We start from the raw sequence: 21,642 nt of genomic DNA, 5'->3' as shown, positions 1-21,642 counted from the left end.
TTTTACAGAGGAGCGAGCAGAGGCCTGGCTGGGTCAGGTGTCTTGCTCACAGTCTCACAGTGAGTGAGTGGCACAGCCAGAATTCAACCTTGAACTGATGTCGGGACCCCTACTCTCTAAGGCAAGTTGCCTCTAGCCTTAGCCCAGACCCCTTTCTCCTTGATAAAGCCTTCTGAGTTACTCCAGTCCCCAAGAGCCTCTCCCTGCCACCTCTCCTGACCCATTTGGAATCGGAGGCCCACAGCTTGAGCCTGGTTCATCTATAGCTTGGTTTCCACTGTTTCCTGCGGGTCCACCTTGCCCCCCAGTAAGAGAGCTGGGGTTGATATTAGGTCACTTTCTTCCTGTCGCCCCTTTCCCCCGTATCTGAGACTTTGTCTAGCACTGACAGGAACCACCTGCCTCCTCTGGTGGGGTTCAGAAGCTCAGCTGAGCACACAGCAAACAATTTCCCTAAGCCCGCCTCGCAGCGAGGGAAGCCATAAATTATTCACCGCACCTTTGTGCCTAGGGAGGCCAGAGGGAATGAACACCCGCTCCCCACAATCCCAAAGAAAGCCAGCAGCCCTGGGATGAGGGGTCAGGACCCAGAGCCCCTTGCCAGGGTCCCCAAGCAGATTTCTGAGGGCTGTGGGCCCAGGGAGGTAGCATAGGGTAGCCTGACCCATACAGCTGAGCAAACCCATGTCTGTGAATCTGCAACAGTAGCCTCCATTCCAATCCAAGGCAAGTCTGAGAATTTCTCTGGATTTCCTGGTCAAAATCCAAGCTTCCTTTTCTTATAGGGAAGGAAATAAATTATCTGGCCACGTGCTGTATATTTATATCTCATTTAAAGCTCACAACAACCTTGTAAAGGAGGAATTCTAATTTACAGAGAAGCAGCTGGGGCTCAAAGGAGTGAAGTGACTTGCCCAGCACCACATGGCCGGTGGGAGGAATCAGAGCAGATTCACGCCGCCTGGTCTGTCTGACTCACCGCCGTCTGCCCGTGCCGCTTAGCCCTCCCCATTGGGAGCTAGTCACCACAACGCCTTTTCCATCTGGGTGGCTTCCAGGGCACCTGGTACGCAGTCAGCACTCAGTCCCCGAAGCAAACTCCAAGGCCCTGCGCAGGAGGTTTCACCTCTCTGCCCCCCAGCTTCCCGCACAAGGCAGCCATTAGGAACAAGCCCAGTCTTGGCAAACAGCAAAAATTCTTCAGCAATTGACAGTGTGCTGGATGTGATGGCTCCATTATCTGAGCAGGTAACAAACAGCCTGCCTTGACCCCATTTTACAGGTGAGGCCTGGAGCCCTGGATGCATGCAAAAGGTCCCAGGTGGCTCCCCAGCCCCGGTCTGCCTCACTCCAAGTTCCAGCTCCTTTCCACCCCACCGTGAAATGAGATCACAGGTGTGAAATTATCTCATCAAAGAGCAGCTTTGTTTAGATGCAGGGATTATTATGAGAATCTGAATCCCCACGGATGGTGGGGGTGAGGCTGGAGAATCCCAAGCCCCTCAGTCACTTTCCCTTCCAGTTCCCCCAAACACTCCACCCCCAGGGACTGAGCTTCCAGCCTCCAGCTGATCTCTCCACCCTCCCCCACCTCCCAGGGGCTTTCCAAGGTGGATTCCCCCTGACTCCAGGAAGCTGGGCACAGCAGGGGTTAACCAGTCCCGGCCAAGGCCACCAGGGTTCCTACCTAGGCCACATCCCCTCCCCCTCCCCAACCAGAACAAGAGCCCACAGGGTCCATACCAAGCACTCTTTCACAACGCGCCTCTCCCTGCACAGCCCCAGGGGGGCAGAAGAAGGAGCCCCTGCCTGGGAATCCAGACCCTCAGACTGTGCCCCCAGCCCTAGCAGCCCCAGCTCTGAGACCCTGTGCAACCCGCTCCCCGCCTGGACCAGAGGTGTCTTGCAGGTTCCCTTGTCCAGGAGAGGCTGAGGTCAGACCTGAGGTTGGGGCCAAAGGCTATGGGGCTGCTGGTCTGTCTCAGGCCCCAGCACCTTGCACACAGATTCTCACAACAGCCTGATACAGGGTCACCCAGACCTCACATCAGGGGTGGGAAAACCCCAGCCAGCCACCCAGAAGATGCTAACTTGGGAGGAGGAGTGGACACCTTGAAGGATGTTTGGGAAGGCTTTCTCCAAGTGTACTTCTGGCTCAACTACTCACTTGCTTTAGGACCTCAGCAATTGGCACCCCCTGTCCTCAGGCCTCAGTGTCCCCCTTACTAATGTGAAGGATGTGAGCTGGGTGAGTGCTGAGGGGCCGTATCTCCTGCAGTTCTGATGGGCTGTGACTTAGGGACCTCTACAGTGTGTTCTCCCATCAGATAAGCAGCGTGTCAGGACCTCCGGAGCGTCTTAGAGATACTGGAGTCTGGCACACAGGGTACAGGGGCAGCTGCTCTGTCAGAGAGGGAAGCTGTGGAACTGGGAAGCTTCCCACTTCTGCCCTCAACTCTGGGTCACCTTTCCTGGGAGGTGACATGACAATGGAGTGGGAGGGAAAGAGGCCAGAAGCCACGTCCCAGCCTCAGGATCAGCTCTCCGATGCCCCAGTGGCCCCCACCTCGACCCCCCCCTGCCCCACCTCCTGCCATGCGGCTCTGCACTTCCTTTCTTTTTCTCTCCATTCTCTGCTCCTTTCCCTCTCCAGCATAACACTCCTCCCCAGTCTCAGCACCAGAGTAAAAAGAGCAGGGTCAATCAACCCCGTTGAACCTCAGTTTCCCCATCTGTAAGCGCTCTTAACAGCACACAACACCTTCTATCACACGGAGTAGTGAGCCATTTGCGCAAGGGTGGGGCGCGGAACGGCACACAATGGGCGCTCAATAAGTGCCCGTTTTCTCCCTTTTCCTCCTCCCTTTCCCGCGCCCCCTCCTAGCCAGTTCCAGCCGCAGCTAGTACCCAGTGCACACCCGCAGGTGGCCCCAGCGCTGCCGGGATGGGGTCGGAGGCCGCCTGGCATCCGGGGCTCTCTCACCTGCACTTCTCGGCTCTCTCTTGTGCTCTCTTGGGGGCAAGCGCTCAGCTCCTCGCCTGGGGCGGCAGGAAGGTGGCAGCTTCGACTCGAAGCACCAGCCCGGTCTGGTTCAGTCCGACTATCCAGCCCGCCTTGGACCCCTCACGGGGCGCTGAACCCGGGCCGGGGTTTCCTGGATGTTCGCACGGTCCCAGGTCCGAAGCACCGGATCGGAGGCAGCTGAAGGTTCGGGTTTCGGGCAACCAGAGTCTGGAGGCGTCCGGGCTGCTTTGCACTCAGTCACGGGGCTGGGGGCACCCCGCCTTAACCGCAGTCGGAGGGCTGGGGGCTCCAACACACACTATAGAAAGGCTGGGAACGAGCCCTTAACCCTAGAGCCGTACGGTGGGCCAGGAGCGTCCCTCGCCGGTGTACTGGATTAGGGTCTGGGGCTCGGGGCGCCCCGGCCACACGCCCCGGACCGCAGGGCAGGGAGCGTCCCGGCGGAACCCGGGTCTGGGACAGGCGGGGCAGGGCAGGGCGCCGGCGAGGAGGCGCGGAGCCCGGCGGGGAAGTCTTCTTAGGTTCGGATTCGGCTCGCTCTGCAAAATGGGGCGGTCCTCGGCGCGGCAGCTGACTCCAGAGCTCCGGGCCGCGGCTATACTTCCTCCTCTTTCCCCGGCTCCCTAGCCGCTCGCTCGGTCCCGCGCCGCAGCCGCTGCCACCCCCGCCGCTGTCATCCCCGCCGCCCACCACCACAGGAGCTGCAGTCGAGCCGGAGCCGAGCAGAGCCTAGGTACCGCCGCTCAGCGCCGGAGCGCCTGCCAGCGCGGCCCCGCCCGAGTGAGGGCGGGGTCATCCTGAGGCCCCGCCCCACCCCGGCCACCGGCAAGGGGCGGGGCGAGCTCCAGATCCCCTCCCCACGGTCCCGCGCCGTCGGGCAGCGGGAGCCAATCGGAGAGTGGGAAAAGAGCGGAGGTCTGCGGAACGTGGACTCTACCTCGGAGAGGGCGGGGCAGAAGTGGAGAGGTGCCGCCCGAGAGAGGACGATGGAGGGGGAGGATGGTTTAAAGAGCTGAGCGAGAGGAGAGGGTAACCTGGGGACCCGGATGGAGGGAGAGGTGGGGAGGGCTGGTTTGTCTGGGACCTGGGGTTGGGGAGTCATGGGGTAGGAACAGGGGTCGGGGTGGGAAAAGGATTAGGATGTAGGCTAGGTGAGTTATCCGGGGTAGTGGAGTCCCCAGGGATAGTGGAGCCCTCGGGTTGATGGGACACACCCTCACAGTACCCTTCTCCTTCCCAGCTAATGGGCTCAGCGCGAGGAGGCGAGCTTGGATGCAGTGAAATATTCAGGTTTCAGGAAGCGGTGAAAAACAAGTTTCTGAAGATAAAGAGCAGATCTTCCTTCAACATTTTGCCTTTTCCAGCGCCCATCCGCTGGGAGGTGCGTCGTTGTCAGTTTTAAAAAATAAGAAGTTAAGAGCAGAGGTGTGTGAGGACCACACACACACACACACACACACACACACACACACACACATACACCCTCAAGAGTACTGAGTTCTGCCCTGAACTTCTGTCCCTCCCGCCCCGCCCCCCCCCCCCCCCAGCCTTGGGGCTGGAGCTGTGTCTGATTTATCTCTGAGTCCCAAGCACCTAGCACAGGGCGGGGCACAGAGCTGGTCTCAGAGGGTTTTGATGTATGAATGAATGAGTGTTGAATGTCCTGCAGGGGCCAAGTGAAAGCCACTAATTGGTCTGGGGAGCGAAAGAATGGAGGCCGCAGGGGACAGGTTATCTGTAAGCCTCACCACCAACCTTATGCAGTAGGTACTCCATGTCACTGATGAGACCACCAAAGCAGAGAGGCCACCACCAACCTTATGCAGTAGGTACTCCATGTCACTGATGAGACCACCAAAGCAGAGAGGCCAAATGATGTTCCCAAGACCATATAGCTGGCAGAGGATGCCATCTACTCATCACTATCACTATCTATAGGTCAGGGGACTTCCCTGGCGGTCCAATGTTTAAGACTCCATGCTTGCGGGGGCTTCCCTGGTGGCGCAGTGGTTAAGAATCTGCCTGCCAATGCAGGGGACACAGGTTCGAGCCCTAGCGGGGAAGACCTCACATGCCGCAGAGCAACTAGGCCCGTGCACCACAGCTGAGCCTGCACTCTAGAGCCCGCGAGCCACAACTACTGAAGCCCACGCGCCTAGAGCCCGTGCTCCACAACAAGAGAAGCCACCGCCATGAGAAACCAGCGCACCACAACGAGGAGTAGCCCCCGCTCCCCGCAACTAGAGAAAGCCCACACACAGCAACGAAGACCCAACACAGCCAAAAACAAAATAATTAATTAATTTAAAAAGACTCCGTGCTTCCACTGCAGGGGGTGCAGGTTCCATCCCTGGTCGGGGAACTAAGATTCTACATGCCGCGCAGCGTGGCCAACAAAACAACCACTAACATTCTAGGGCAAAGCTATGTGGCTTTGAACAGATTACTCAACCCCTCTGAGCCTCTGGTTCCTCGTCTGTAAAAGGGAAATAAAGATGTTGCTACTTGGCAAGAACTGGGCAGGCACCAGGCTTCAGAGGATGGAGGGAAGGGTCTTCCTGGCAGAGGAAATAGCATGTGCAAAAGCATGGAGTCTGAAAGAACACCTCTGGGGACCCCTGGCCTCTTCTGGGGGGATTAGGAGAGTCTTCCCTCAGGGCAGACTCGGGCCAGAAGTAGGGGTTAGTTAGCTTAGGAGGGAACCTCAGGGAATGGACAGCGCTCTGTCTGGGCATCTCTCGGCTTGAAGTCTCTGTAATCAGGTATTTCGTGTTTAGTTGGACCCACTGGGCCAGGAGCACCAACGTGGCTATGCGCCCTCCCCCCCCCACCCATCACCAGCAGAGAGCCTGGCGCCCTTGTGAGACCTCAGCACTGGGAGATGAATGAGGCTCTCACAGAGCCCCCAAAGCGGGTCAGATGAGCAGAATGCCTGCATGAAAAGGAGGCTTTCAGAACAGACCCTCCATGACCCTTGAGGCCCTGGAGAGAGGTGCCCAAAGTCACCAGGAGGTGACCAGCACACAGTTCTCAGACGCCCACATTTGCCCTCTGACTACCCTTCCGGGGGAGAAAGTCTCCTGACGCTGGAGAATCAGGCCTTTTTGTGGCCAGAGAGGCTTACAAAGTGTGACAGAGGCACGGTCACGGTAGCTTGTCTGAGGGTGATTGAGGGCTCAGAGGCCGGCTCTGAACCTGGGCCTCGGGGCTGACAGGAAATGCTAGCCTTGTCAGCCTGGTGCTGGGCTCCAAGAACCTTCACCCTCCTGACATTCTTCTGACCTTACTTTCTTCTGTAGCTTCAGCTCTGTTGCAAGTTCCTTCCCAATCTCAGTACAAATGAACATTCACTTTCATGCCTACATTTACATTAAAAATGTCACATTTCTTTTTCTTGAGTGGGGCCACCAAACTGCGTAAGGCTTCACACCCTGTGAGGTCCACTTCCAACGAACCATTACAGGGCACCCGCCACATGCAGGCTCTGTGCTTGGTGCAGGCAGACGCGGCCCTCCTGCGGCTCACTGACTGGTGTGGGGCTGATAGGCTCAACTCAACTTGTTGGCTCTCACAATACATCCTGCTTTCCTGCCTCTGCCTCTGCCGGCCTGGATTCCCTTCCCCAGCTCTCATGCCTGCATGCGCCCCACTCGGCCACTGGACTTCTCTCCATCCTCAAGGCCCAGTACACAAATTGACCTCTCTGAGAAGCCTGCCTGACTCCCCCAGTGGGGAACACTGCATCGTCCCACGGAGCTGCTGACGCGGCTCTTTGTGCCTCTCTTAGGACTCTGATCTGCTTAGATGTTGGGCTCTTTCTGGGTTGGTTTTCCCACTGGAGTGTGAGCTTCTAGAGAGCAAGGAATGCAGTCTTGTTTCTCTCTGTCCCCACCCCACGACCCTGCCCCTCTCATCCCACATTTACCAAGAATTCTTAGGCTGGATGAAGTCCCAGACCAAATATTGGGCATCCAGGGATGGGACAATCAGGGAGGAGCTGCCCTTGACATCAAGGAGCCCCGGTCCCAGGGCTCTCTGCGGTGGCGGTGTACACAGAATGCACCGCGAACACAGAGGAGGCTGCCTGATTCGGCAGGGGAGGGTGGGGCAGGGTCCAGCCGGCTTCACTGGGAAGGTGGCACTTGAGGCAGAGGGAACGCTGAGCACAAAGGCATGAAAGTGGGAACTGGCAGGTGATGGGTGAGAAGTTCGGTGTGTTTGGGGGAATGGAAATGACACAGGAAGGAGGAAATGGAGGTCGCACTGGGAGCAGTTAGAGCGCAGACTCTGGACCCACGTGGCCTGGGCTTGAATCCCGGCTCTGCCATCACTAACTCTGTCCTTGCTCTGTGTCTCGGTCTCCCCATCTGTAAAGTGAGAATAATACTAGTACCTACTTTGTAGTCTATTTATAAGGATAAAGTGACTTAATTTCTATAAAAGCTTAGGGCAGTGTTGGTACATGATAAGCCTCACTGCAAGTGTCTGATAAACAGGATGGAGCTGGAGGGGACTGCACAGGCCACGTTAGGTAGGGCTTTGAGTTTGGCCTTTATATCCAGAGGGTACCAGAGCGTTAACAAAGGGGGAGGGGTGAAGGGGTGGAGGCGGCTTGGCTTAGATCCAGCCTTGCGCCTCCCAGCCCGTGGACACCCAGAGGGCCTCCTGCCTCCCCAGCCCTGCCCACCTCTCCCCTTCCCTGGCCTTCCGGTGCCCCCGGTAGCCCTGTGGTATCAATTGATGTATAGTGGGACTGTAGGGGCTGGGGCCACCCCTACCCCGGAACACCCAGGGAAATTTTATGGCCCGATTAATTGCCAAAGGAGGTCAAGGAGGGGCCCTGAGGAGGACCAAGGTACATGGGCGGGGCCTAGCATCCAGGCCCTGGCTGGGCTGAAAGGATGGTGGGATTGGATCCAAGTGTGTGTTCAGTGGGGAATGGATGGGGGGTTGGGGGAGAAAGTCATCTGCCAGGACTGAAGGTGAAGTTGGATATCGGACACTTGGGGCCTGATGCAGAGGGCTCAGGAGCCAGACGGGCATCCTGGCCCAGGCACCTCCCCTCTCTGCCTCGGCTTCTCTGTGAGTAAAATGGAGATGAGAAGCGAGGCCCCTTGAAGGTGGTGGGGACGGAAGGAGAGGCAGTGCTCCGTCACCAGGCCTGAGGCAGCATGGTGTGTGTGCCGACACCAAACTCAATTCCATGGCACCGAGGCAGAAAGGCCAGGAGCATCCGTGGCTGGAGAGGTGGCAGGGGGGCGTGTCACGTGTCTTTGTCATTGAGTTTGGCTTCTTTGCTGAGGGCAGAGGGGACCCCTGGGAGGGTCGAAGCGGCAGTAACAAGGTCAGATTTGCCCTTCAGAGCTCAGCCTGATCACTGCCTGGAGAAGAGATTGAGGCATGGAGGCTGGCTGGCACCTGTTTTAAGAGTCCAGGTGACAAGGAGAGATGAGGGTCTGAACTGGGCCCTGGCCGTGGGGCAGGGGTGGGAGGTCAGGAACATTTCGGAGTTGGGGGAGAGGCAGGCCGCTGATGGTGTCTCTGTGGGGTAAGGGGGAGAGATAGTGAGTTGGGTCTGGAGCTCAGGAGAGGGACCAGGCCCGAGGCCACGGCCTGAGACAGGCTTTGGGATGAGAGGGTCAGCGGCCCCAGGGAGGGAGTGGGAAATCCACAGGGAGAGGGGTGGGCAGGGGAAGGAGCCCAGAAAGAGCCAGAGAAGCACTGGTCAGAGAAGGCGGAGAGAGGTGGGAATCAGACACTGAGCGAAGAGTGAGCAGCAAGGAGAGGTGAGCAGGGCCAGGACGGAAGCATCCTGGGGTCAGTGGCTGGGACGGAGGGTGGCCCGGGGGAGGTGGAGGCAGGAGGAGGGGTGCACTTGGAGCTGGTGTGGGTGCCCTCCCCAGAGTAGCTGCAAAGGGTGCATGCTTGGGTGGCAGCTGGAGGAGGAGGCAGAGGTAGAGGCTTTTAGAGAGGACTTAAAACCGTGAGCAAGGATGAGATAATGGGTAAGGCTAGAGAGGCAGCACCGCCACTTCAGGGGCTGGGGGCGACCCTAGTGGGGGTGGGGCAGGTGAGGAAGATCAGACCTGGGGTCTCAGCGAAGCAGGAGGCCAGGGGAGGGCCAGGTGGGGCCGCCGAGGCAGAGGCCTGAAGCTGGGAGGCTTGCTGTGGAAAGTGAGAGGGGAGGGGAAAAGTCCGACTGAGATGGGAATCTGTGGCAGCTCCTTCCCCCTGGTGGAGGGGTTGGGGACGGCTGGCTTCGGGGAATGCCTGTCAATGATACCGGGCGCCCCTTCCCATTCTCCTGGATCCCTGCTCAGGCTCCAGTCTTGAAAGGGCGGGGAGCTTCAGGGCTTCTCGGACCCCAAAGTCTGTGGGCTTCCTCCCTCCCACCAGGCCTTGCCACCAGCAGATGGGAATTTTCGTGATCCCAGTAACGCCAAGTTTACCTTTACCAGCACCTCCTGATGCTCACGAGAGGGTACTGTGTCTCCAGTACAGGGTATGAGGGATACCCAACAGGCAGGCGCCCAGTACCTTTCCCTAAAGAAAGGCAAAGGGGATGCCTCTGCTGCCCCCTGCTGTATGATCCTGATCGGTGCAGAATAATAATCCTAATCGCTAACGCTGGAGCACTGGTTCTCAAACTTTTTGGTCTCAGGATTGTTTTTCACACCCTAAAAATTATTAAGGACCCCAGAGAACTTCTATTTATATGGCTTGTATCGGTATTTACAGTATTATAAATTTAAACTGAGACATTTAAAATATTTAAGTAATTAATTTAAAATAGTTATAACAATCTTAGTAAATGTTAACATATCTTAATGAAAAACACCTACATTTTCCAAAACAAAAAATTAGAGGTGGGCTTCCCTGGTGGCGCAGTGGTTAAGAATCTGCCTGCCAATGCAGGGGACACGGGTTTGAGCCCTGGTCCGGGAAGATCCCACATGGCGCGGAGCAACTAAGCCCGTGCGCTACAACTACTGAGCCCACGTGCCTACAACTACTGAGCCTGCGCCCTGGAACCCGCGAGCCACAACTACTGAGCCTGTGTGCCATAACTACTGAAGCCTCTGAGCCTAGAGCCCATGCTCTGCAACAAGAGAAGCCACTGCAATGAGAAGCCCACACACCACAACGAAGAGTAGCCCCCGCTCACTGCAAGTAGAGAAAGCCCGCGTGCAGCAACGAAGACCCAAGCAGCCAAAATTAATTAATTAAGAAAAAAATAAAGCATTAAAAAAAAAATTAGAGGCATTTTTTTATATGTTTACAAAAAATGTTAATGGCTGGCCTAATAACAGTCAGCTGGATTCTCATACCTGCTTCTGAATTCAGTCAGATGCAATATATTGTTTTGGTTAAAGTTTACAAAGAAAATACAGGCTTATACTGATATGAGTTAGAAAAGGGAGGAGTATTTTATTGGCCTTTTCAAATAATTGTGGCTATTATTTGATACTAACTTAATCTTGAAATATTTCTTGAAGTTTAGTTACTATTAAAATCTGAAACCATGGGACTTCCCCGGTGGTGCAGTGGATAAGACTCTGTGCTCCCAATGCAGGGGGCACGGGTTCCATCCCTGGTCAGGAAACTAGATCCCACGTCAGGAAACTAGATCCCACAGGCATGCCGCAACTAAGAGTTAGCATGCCACAACTAAGAAGCCCCGGAGCTACAACTAAGGAGCCTGCCTGCCACAACTAAGGAGCCCACGTGCTGCAACTAACGAGTCCACCTGCCGCAAATAAGACCCAGTGCAACCAAATAAAAAAAAAAATCAAACCATATCAATGAGATTTTCTTACTCAGTTACATTAAAATCCATTGGTCTCTTTTGCACTTTGTATCTTTTACCATGGATGATTTTGTAAAAGCATACATTGGCCATTTGGGAGAAAAAGTGGTTCACCGAGTTATGCAGATCTTTCAAATATTGATAAATTTCAGTATATAATATTAAAAATCAAAATTTTTTGATTGGCAAGGTGTGGCTTCAGACAGGACTCAGGTGTCACCACCTCATGGAAGTGCCTCTGGGCTCCCACAGGCCCCTGGGCTTCCCTCCGTCCTCTCATTTACCAGCCGCTTCTGTGAATGTCAGCTTAGGTGTCTGCTTCCACCAGGCCACACCTGGCAGCTGGCACAGGGCCGGGTACATCGCGACACAATGGTAGTCATCATCGCCCCTGTTTTACTGCCCTCTCTGGGCAGCCCAACCCTCCTGGGCAGGGAGAGCAATTCCTTCACTTATTCATTGCTCCATCCCTTTCTTCACTGTTTAAATACATTTATATTGAGTGTTTACTTTGTGCTCAGCATGGTTGTAACATTCTAACACAGCAGCAAAAATCTCTGCCTTTGTGAAACTTACTTTCCGGTAGAGGAAGGTAGACAATAAGAAAAAAAAGAGAGAGAGAATGGTATATATTAGATGGGACACGCACTTTGGACAAAAGAAAGAACAGCATAGACAGAGGAAAGTAGGGAATATCGGTGAGGGGGTTACCATTTTAAACAGAGTAGTCAGGGAAGGTGACATTTAAGTAAAAACCTGAAGCAGATGGCAGGTGCAAAGGCCCTGAGGTGGGATGTGCCTGGTCTGTTCATGCCAGGAGGCCAACATGGCTGGAGTGGAGGGAGTGACTGGGTGGAAGGACGTAAAGGATGGTGTACAAGGTCACTGAGATCAGATCACGAAGGGCCTAGAGCCCATGGTGAGGAATATGACTTTTACTCCAATTGAAATAGAAAGGCATTGCAGACTTCTAAGTCATTTGCCTTATGAGTCAGACCAAGGGGGAGAGGGTAGAAGCAGGGAGAGCAGAATGAGGCATCAGATGAGAGGTGATGGTGGCTCAGATCAGGGCAACAGCAGGCGTGGTGAAGTAATCAGATGCTGGGGTGTCCTTGGGAGGTAGAACCACAGGATTTTCTGATGAACTGAACGTATGTTGTGAGAGAAAGAAAGGAGTCAAGTATGGCCCCGAGTTTTTGGCCTGAATACTTAGAAGGATGGTGCTGCCATGATCTGCCATTGAGGAAGGTGGCAGCAGGAGCAGAATTCGAGTCTGGACATGCTAATTCTCAGGCGTCTCTTAGACCTCCAAGTGGAGATGTTAGGCATACAGCTGGGTTTAGAAGTCTGGAGGCTGGGAGAAGTCCAGAAACTCAGGAGCTGTTGCTTGTTCCTTCTCTTCTCCTGTTGTGGGAGCCCTGGAGCTCAGTCTTAGGGCTTCTCTTCTCCAGCAGAACCATTTGCTTGTCAGGCTCGTCCAACTGCAAGGCTTTAAGTACCTTCTCTGTACCTAGAGCTCCCATAGATGCGATGGTTGGGGCTCTAGCCACCATCTTGGTATTTGAAGACATAGGTCACGCCCTAGGGTTGGAGGAGCCATGAGCTGGAAGGAGCCTGAACACCTGAGGACTTAAAGAGCAGAGCCTCCATACCACCCTTGAACCATCTATTTCCAGACTTTTATGTGAGAGAGAAACAAACTCTCTTGTCGAAGCCAGAATGATTCTGTTATTTGCAGTTGAGCTTAATCCAGCAATGATACCTCCTGTTCACTGCATTATCTCATGTTCATCCTGACAATGGCCCTGTCGAGTGGATGTTACCCGCCTCATTTTAGGGAAGAGGAAAGGGGGCTCAGGGATTTTCGGCAAGTGGCCGGTGCAAGGCTGAAGTGGGCTCAAGCCCCGGGCACTCCAACTCCTGGCCCTGCTCTCTCCGCCAGCCCCTGGGGCCACACCCAGGCTGACCTCCCTGTGTGCACTAATGCCTTCTGGGTTTCCCAGGCTTCTTTATCCAGGTCCCAGAATCATCTAATGAGAAGGAGGAACTGTCTTGGGGTCAGAGATGTTGCAGGGTGACAACTGCCCCGGTTTGCCCTGGACTGTCCCTCTTTTAGCACTAGGAGTCCTACATCCCTCGGTCATGGGCAAACCTGGACAGGTGGTCACCCTAGAGCTCTGGTCCAGCCAGGACCCATTGCTGGCCCTGTGGATACCCAGACCCTGAGCCATTACAACCTACCCACTTCCAGGCATTTATTCCCTCCCCATCCCTGAGCCCTGGGAGCTTCCTGAGCTGGGGACTTAGGTGGGAGGCCCTGAGGTCTGGTGAGGGGCTGGGGCCGGGGTTAAGGCAGCGGTCGCCAACCTTTTTGGTACCAGGGACCGGTTTCAGGGAAGACAGTTTTTTCCAAGGAAGAGGGGAAGGTTTCAGGATGATCAGGCATTAGATTCTCATAAGGAGCGCGCAGCCTAGGTCCCTCGCATGCGCAGCTCACAGCCGGGTTCCTGCTCCCATGAGAATCTAACGCCGCTGCTGATCTGACAGGAGGCGGGGCTCAGGCGGTAATGCGAGCGATGGGGAGCGGCTGTAAATACAGATGAAGCTTCGCTCCCTTGCCTGCCGCTCACCTTCTGCTCATGGACCGGTACCTACCGGTCCATGGCCCGGGGGTTGCGGACCCCTTGGTTAAGGGATTAAGGAGATGGGGCTCATCCGTACTGGCAGGAAGTAACAGTCCAAATTCCATCTTGATTTCACCTTGCACTGGTCTCAGAAGTCAGCAGCCCCCATACCTGTCTTGACCTTTTTTTTAATCCCCTGACTCTCTGCATATCCTGTAAACCACTGCCCCTCCCACCCACCTCCCACCAAGAAAGCACAGAGTCCCAGCCTGCTGTGGTCTGAGGCAATCAGGCTGACCGGAGGGTGCCCACCCACTCCTGTCTCCCCCCAGGCACCCATCAAGCATGGCTGGGCCCTGACTCAGAATAGCACAAGGGGCTCTGCACTCAGAAGGACTCCTGTCAAATTCTGGCTCTCCTACCTTCTCCCCAAGTGAACTTGGCCAGTGATTTCACCTGTTGAGCCTCGGTTTTCTCATCTGTAAAACAGGGATAATAGTACTTACCACATTAGGCTGGGGCAGGGGTTAATGAGATAATGCCCCACGAAGCTTGACACAGGGCTTGGCACACGGGTAACACCCATAGAGCTCGTCATCATCACTGTTGTTGCGTTACCACTCCTTTGTGCTGGTTGCCAGGGCCCCAGTGATAAGCCCAAAGACATCCAGGGACTCCCCAGGGAAATCACAATCTGATAAGGACACAGGACACAAGACAGTTATCAAAAAGAAAATAACTGTTCTAATGGAGGAGTGAACAAGGTGTGGTGGGAGCATCAGGGAGGAGGAGAGTCTCAACGGGGCCCGTGGGGCACTGAGGAAACCCCTCCTGGAGGGGGCAGAGCATGAGTGGAGGCTTGCAGAGGAGCAGATTTTTGCCAGGCAGATCCAGGCGATGAAGGAGCCTCTTGCGACTCACTGTGTCTAGGGTTCTCTTGTCCTGTGATAAGGGTGGGGTGGGAACCAGGCTCGTGCTGCTGGCTGGCGTCTCTGCAGAGGCTCCAGAAGCTTCTGACGAGAGGGCCCCAGCACCCCTCCCCCACCCCATCCTAAATGGAGGGTCAGACCCTCCTGTAGGACCAGACCATCCTGTAGGACCAGCAGGAGGTGTGTTCCCAGATCTGTCCTGCCGCCTCCACCCATCACCCATCCTTGTTAAATCAGTTTTTTAAAGAGAGAATTGTCACTCTGCTCTGCTTCCCCTCCCTCCTATAAGTGAAGAGGACTTCCAGAGAACAGCTGGGAGAGCATGACATGTGCACCTAGAATCTGGGGGACACGGGGACCGGAACTCCTCTCACACACTGCAGAGTCTAACAGCACGGTTTGTGTGGGGAGGCGGAATGGGGTGGGGGAGGCCAGGGCTACCCCGGGAAGGGCTCGCTGCCGGCTAGACCACACAAAGGATGCCAGACTTGCCTGTTGGCCAGATGAGGGCCTGCCTGCCTGCCTAAGGCTGTGTCCAGCTGCCTGAGGGCCCCTTTGGGGGAGGTGAGGAGATCTCCTGAGTTAAAGATCAACTTTGGACATCAACCATGTCCAGAGGGTCCCCCAGCCAGATTACAACTGTGTCAGGCAAGGAGGGCTCTTTCTGCCCTTTCTCCCACTCTGCACTCCACCCTGAAGCGGCCGCAAGTAGTAGCCAGAGATGGTCATAGAGGGTGAGAAGGAACTTGTCGGCATGCTCCCCAGGTTTCTGGTTTCTGAGGTAAGCCCAGCCTGAAAGAAGGGTCTCATTCTAGACTGGAGAGATTTTGGAAATTTGATATTACTTTGAACTGTATTTTTAAAAGAGAAATGTGTGGATGATTTCAAACATATATGAAATTAGAGAGATTAGTACAATGGATCTCCTGGGCACCCATCCTTCAGCTTCAACAATAGTCAGGTCAGGTCAAACTTGTTCAACCTGTGTCCTCGGCCCACTCCCTCTAATGTAATTTTGAATCAAATCTGCGAGAGAGAATAAAACAACTTCCTGCTTGCCTTTGAAAAATTAAAAATAAAAAAAGTCAGCATCCTCCCCTGTTTGATTAGGGCGCTAGTCTAGGGCATAAACCTGAGATCAACGTGGGCAGGACCCACTAAGTCATTCCACTGAAGGCAGGGTTTATACCTGCTTCTTGCATCATGTATTCCCACCACTCAGAACAGTGCCGGGCACATAGTAGGTGCTTAATAAATCATTCTGGAGCCTCTCCTCCTCCTTCTCCTCTGTTGCATCCCAGACAGCAGCTCTTCTTTGGTCATCAGCTGGAGCTGATACTTAGCTCTCCATCCAAGGCTGCGGGCAGGTCCTGCTCATAGCACCCCACCCTGGGGCATATGCCAGAGGCAGGATTACTGCGCAGAACACAGGAGCTGATGAAATCAAGAGCCTAACTCAGTGCTCCAGATGGCAGATGGCTGTTATCATAAAAGCAGTGGTAAGGAGACACCCAGAGGAAAGTTTTGAGTGGAGGGTGACAAGGGAAGACGTTTTGGGGACTTCATTTCACTCTGCAGAAGATGGGACAGAAGGGGTGAGAATGAAGCAGTAAGACAGTGAGGAGACAGGTAATGGAATCTGGGGAGAAGGGATGAAGGTTTGACTCCTTCTGGGAAGGAAGCAATGGGGGATGTGAAAGATGGGGGAGCTGGAAAACTTAGAGGCACAGTTCAGCTGCTGTGCCCTGACCCCTCCCACCTTTAAGCTCTGAGTCCTTCCCAGGACTAACTACCTGTGCAAAGTGAAAACCACTGTGCTCCGTGTCCAGAAATTATTAAGAATTTCAAGATAAAAATTGCAAATATTGCACCAGATTTATTTATACTAAAAAATTATTCGTTGTTCATCCGAAATTCAGCTTTAACTGGGAATCCTGTACGTTAGCTGGCAACTCTACTAGGTGCATCCTGGTGTCTCCTCCATTACCTGGGGCTTCTAGGAAGAGAACCCTCAAACTTCAGCCTGCATCAGAATCACCTGGAGGGCTTGTTAAAACAGATTGCTGGGCTCCATCCCCAGAGTTTCTGACTCATAGGTCTGGGTGGAGTCCAAGAATTTCATTTCTAACAAGTTCCAAAGTGATGCTGATGCTTTTGGTCCTGGGGCCACATTCTGAGAACCAAGGTTCAAGGGTCCATTACCATAGTGAAGCCCATGAATAGGATCCAGAAATGTGCAGTGACCCAAAATAACCACCAGAGGGCAGAGGCGCCCACTAGTCAGGCCTCACGGGGAGCCCACTGTCTTGGGGCTGGGCTTACACCTAGGCTGAGCAATTGCTCTGTGCCTGGCCAAGTCCAGGACCCTGGCTGTGATGAAAACATGGGTCAGACTCAGTGTCTGCTCTTGAGGAGCTCAGGGTCTGGTTAGGGAGACACAGGTGTTAACTGGCAATTATAATTGGTGCTGAGGTGCTGGGAAGCAAAGAGTAGAGTTGGGTGGGGATTCTGTGGGAACCCAGAGAAGGCTGGGGCTAGTCAGGCAGGCTTCCTGCAGGAGCTTGTGGCCTGAACCATGAATAGGAGTCACCCAGGTGGGGAGAAGAGGTGGAAGGGCATTCTGCACAAGTACAAGGGCATGCAGGCTGGGAAATGTCAGGTGTTACCAAGGGCTAGCACAGAGGCAGGGGGGAGAATTGGTGGGTGAATACCTGGCGAGGCTGGTGGGGGCTTGATTGGACCCTAAAGGTCTCAGGGAGCCCCAGGAGGGTTTTAACTGATGGTGTGTTAGAATGATCCCCAGGCAACGGTGTGGAGGAGGAAAGACCAGAGGCAGGGAAGCTAGAGAGGTGGCCAGTACAGTGGTCCAGGGAAGGGGTGACCAGACAAAGCAAGAATGGCAACAGTCTCATTCATTCATTCATTCATTCATCCACTCATTACACACATTTATGGAGCAACTTCTCTGATCTAAGCCCTGGGCTGGATGCTGGGATTTGGTGGCCTTCTCAGAGAGCTTACAATCTAACAGAAAAGGCCACCAACCAACAGCTCATGGCACAGTTAGTCAGCCAGTGATATCTGTGATCCCCTGAGGGATCAATACAAAGGATGCCAAGGAAGCCAAATGGCAGGGTCTGGGCAGAGGTGGGGGGTGGGAGGCATCTCCCAGGAGAGCCCCTGACCTGGGCATCCTGACCTAGCAAGCACAGATGCCTCATTCAGCCAGACCTTGGCGCCCTCCCCACTGCAGCCCAGAGCTAACAATATGGCCATTGAAGTTTGCTGCCACTGCTCGAGGTCCAGCCTTTCCTGCTCCCATCCTCCCTCAGCCATACAGTCCTGGCCTTCAGCAGGGAAGAAAGAGCAGGATTATATGCAGGTACGAGGGGCTGGGGGCCTACTCCTCGACCACAGTCAGTCTGGCCCCCAGCTCCAGGTGGGCACCCGGGCTGGCACCTTCCTCAAACATGCAGGGCTCTCATTCTAAGCATGTGAAGGGTTGGCCAGCTAGAAGCAGGGGGAGAGAGGAGATGACCTTATGTGCCAAGAGAATGCTCTCTAAGGGCTGTCCTGGCTGCTCAGGGTTCCTGGAACACACCACATTCGTCTGCAGGGGTGAGATTGGCCCCATGGATGAAGTGAATTACAATCAAATTAACTGGAGCACTGCTCTCTAGAAGGGTGGCCTTTTGCTATTCTGAGAACATGCCTAGTTTTTTCTAGCCTTGGGGCCCTTGCATATATAGTCCCCTCTGTTTGGGTTGCTCTCCTCCACTCTAAAGTTTTCAGGGGGGTGGCTTCGTTGGCAGGCAGAAGAGTGGCTCCCAAAGGCATCCAGGTGCTAATCCCTGCATATGTTAACTTACATGGTAAAGGGGACTTTGCAGATGCGATTTAATATTTATTTATTTGGCTGTGCCGGGTCTTAGTCACAGCACACGGGATCTTCACTGCCGTGTGCGGGATCTTTACCTGTGGTGTGCGGGATCTTTTTTTTTTTTTTTTTTTTTCAGTTGCGGCATGAGGGATCTTTAGTTGCGGTATGTGAACTCTTAGTCTGGGCATGTGGGATCTAGTGCCCTGACGAGGGATCGAACCTGGGCCCCCTGCATTGGGAGTGCGGAGTCTTAGCCACTGGACCACCAGGGAAGTCTCCTACAGATGTGATTAAATTATGGATCTTGAGATAGAGATATTACCTGGTGGCCCTATGTAACCACAAGGTTCCTTATATGAGGGAGGAGGGGAGGGGGGTCAGAGAAAGGTGATGACAGAAGCAGAGGTCAGAGAGAGGGGCAGCTATGAAGATGCTACACTACTGGCACTGAGGATGGAGGAAGGGGTCATGAGTCAAGGAGTGCAGGCAGCCCCCTAGAACCTGGAAAGGGTGAGGAAAGAGACTTGCCCCAGAGCTTCCAGAAGGAACGCAGCCCTGCTGACCCATTCTAGTCTTCTGACATCCAGAACTATAAGAGGAATAAATTTTATTGTTTTAAGCCACTAAGTTTATGGTAAGTTGTTGTAGCAGCAATAGGAAAACAATACAGCCTCTCATCATTCAGTTCTCAGGTTATACCCCCTGTAAAGTACTCATCCCCGCACCTCCAGCCACCGGCTTTTGTTTCTTCGTAGCGCTTACCATTACCTGGAATTATCAGATCTGTTTCTTAGCGTATAGCCTGTCTCCTCCAGACGCATGTGAGGCTCCTTGAGAGCGAAGGACCTGTTTGTTCCCTCCTGTGCTCTTTGCACCCAGAATAGCGCCTGGTGCGTAGTGAGTCCTTGATGAATGTTGGTTACATGAAAGAAGGAATAAATAAAATAAATAAAGGGCTTAGGGCTTCCCTGGTGGCGCAGTGGTTGAGAGTCCGCTTGCCGACGCAGGGGACACAGGTTCGTGCCCCGGTCCGGGAAGATCCCACATGCCTCAGAGCAGCTGGGCCCGTGAGCCATGGCCGCCGAGCCTGCGCGTCCGGAGCCTGTGCTCCGCAACGGGAGGGGGCCACAACAGTGAGAGGCCCGTGTACCGCAAAAAAAAAAAAAAAAAAAAAAAAGGGCGTAGTATGATCTCTCTCCCCTGTGCGCACTGAAGGCAAGGGAAGGGAGAAGCTGTGGCTGGCTGGGGGAGCCTCCCAGGCTATGAGAAGGCAGAAGGGGTCTTCGGAGCTTGGAGGTCGGAAGGAGAGAGGCATGGAGGGTGGAGGAGCCGATCTCTGCGTGCCTGTGGGAGTTACAGTGCCACCTAACACAGAACTGGTGCACAGACTTCCTAGCGTACAGGCTTCTCTGGTTTCAAACTCAGCACCTTTTATTTTTCTTTTGTCTCTCAACCTGGAAGACAGGCTGTTGAAAGGAACCATTGTTCTCACTTTGCAGATGGGGCACTGAGGCACTCAGTGACTTGAGAGTGGGAAGATATCCAGGTGCATCTCTGGCAAGGGCTCATGGGATCTGGGAAGTGCCTGAGGCTGCCCTGTCCCCCGAGCCTTCCCCAGGCCCTGCAGGCTTCCAGCTGCTGGACAGTCCTTCTGTCCATCTGCCTGGGATGCCCTTCCACACCTCGCCTTCTCTCTGGGCTGGGGCTAGGGTGAGGAGAGTGGGACATTCACCCTGGGTGCAAATTACAAGGGGCACCCCGAACCTCAGGAATCAAAAGAAATAAGCTTTCCATGCAATATTTTTTAAAAATCAAAGTTAATGCCAAAAAACCCCACGATGAACAAAATATCAAAATTTTAAATAAACCCTTTTTTTCCCCATTTGGCTCAGCTCCAACATGGCTCGACACAGTACTATTTTATTGTCCTTGTCCAGGACTGGCTATGTGATGTGTGAGGCCCCTCCTTCAAAAATGATTCCAAATTTCAAGATGGCAACAGAATATGCAACCAAGTGTGGCACCGTGTCGGACTACACAGGTTGCATGCCCAGGAAGTTGGCCCTGATCCTGTCTTTATTTAAAACGTTGATATTTTGTTCATCATCTATTTTTTTAGCATGGATTTTCATTTTTTTAAATATTGCATGAAAATATTATTTATCTTCATTACTGTGCGTTTTGGTGTTCCCATTGATTGTGCACCCGAGGAGGCCACCTCCCTTTTCTGACGCTCCCCAAGCCTTCTCTGCTTGAGGTGAGCTCCTTCTCCACCCCAGGCAGCCTCCTCCAGGAAGTCTTCCCTGCTCCCATCCCTGCATGGGCTCTGGCAGCCCTCTGCCTTCTCCCCTCTGTCACAGCCTTGAGCAGCCTGTGTGAGCTCCGTTGCTTAAGGACAGGGGGCGGATCTGGTTTGTTTCTGTGTTCCCAGGACAGGGCCTGGCTCAAAACAGTTGCTCAGGAAAAGTTGGTTTCGAGTGAAAATGAGTGGCCTGCCAGCGTCTGGAATTCTATGTCAGCATGATGCCTTTGTCAAGTCCTTCTGTCTCGAGAAGGACCTTGGTAAAACCCCCTGGAAATGCCCAGTGGTGGCAGAGCCTTCTTGTCCCCCACACCCCTCCCCCAGGACACTGTGGGAGACCCAGTCCCACTCCAGGGGGCAGGACAGACCTCCAGCAGGACACGGGGACGGGCCAGTGCTGTGGGTGTGGATGAAGGCGGAGAGGGCTCCCTGTCAGGACTTTGGTATCAAGGCAGCCTCCTCTCTGTGCTGTGCTACCCCCGCCTGTGGCCTGTCACTGGCCCATCGCTCACTGTACAAGCCGCACTGAGCTGCTGGGTGGCTCCTAGCCTCAGGGACTCACAGTCTTGCTCCCATGACTGGGCTTCCTGTCTTGGTCCTGGGACCAGGCTTGTCTAGATCTGCAGCTGAGACCCTTTCTGACACTCAGCCCCACTCCTGCCAGTCTTCCAGGGCTGGGTCCCTTGAGATCGCCCCCTTTAGATCCTGGGACTCTGTCAGACCTGGCCACCACTTGTCCAGATCCCCCTTCTTTGTGGCCCTGACACTGGGGCCTGGGCAGGGTTAATGAAGAAGAGACTTGTAGGCAGTGCCCAAGATTTGGACAACTCTGAGTCCTGGGCATCAGCGATGCTAGTGTGAGACTCCCCAGTTGGCTGCAGCGGACAGAACCCCGGACCCCAAGCAGGGAAACCTGGCTTCAAATCTAGGCTCTATCATTCCTGGGCTTTCTGAGGGCTCAGTTTCTTGATCTGCAAATTGGGAATGAAAATGCCTGCCTCACAGCAGGGATATGGGAGTTAACAGAGAATGAAAGCGCTCCCTGTACAAAGCGGGCATCAATAAATGCTCGTTC

General features: G+C 54.2%; 1 protein-coding gene across 3 annotated transcripts in view; it reads right to left on the bottom strand.

The window, feature by feature from the left end:
- GDPD5 (glycerophosphodiester phosphodiesterase domain containing 5) overlaps nt 1-3,781 on the bottom strand; it is an 88,909-nt gene extending 85,128 nt beyond the window's left edge. For all 3 annotated transcript variants that reach the window (XM_032640599.1, XM_032640604.1, XM_032640603.1), the window contains exon 1: nt 2,984-3,781. The gene's annotated coding sequence lies outside the window, so the exon portion shown is untranslated. The remainder of the gene's footprint in view (nt 1-2,983) is intronic.
- Nucleotides 3,782-21,642: the final 17,861 nt, after the last annotated feature.

Source organism: Phocoena sinus, chromosome 8 (assembly GCF_008692025.1).
Source record: "Phocoena sinus isolate mPhoSin1 chromosome 8, mPhoSin1.pri, whole genome shotgun sequence".
In the NCBI taxonomy this organism is placed as follows: Eukaryota; Metazoa; Chordata; class Mammalia; order Artiodactyla; family Phocoenidae; genus Phocoena; species Phocoena sinus.
This window is presented reverse-complemented; position numbering and strand designations above follow the sequence as displayed.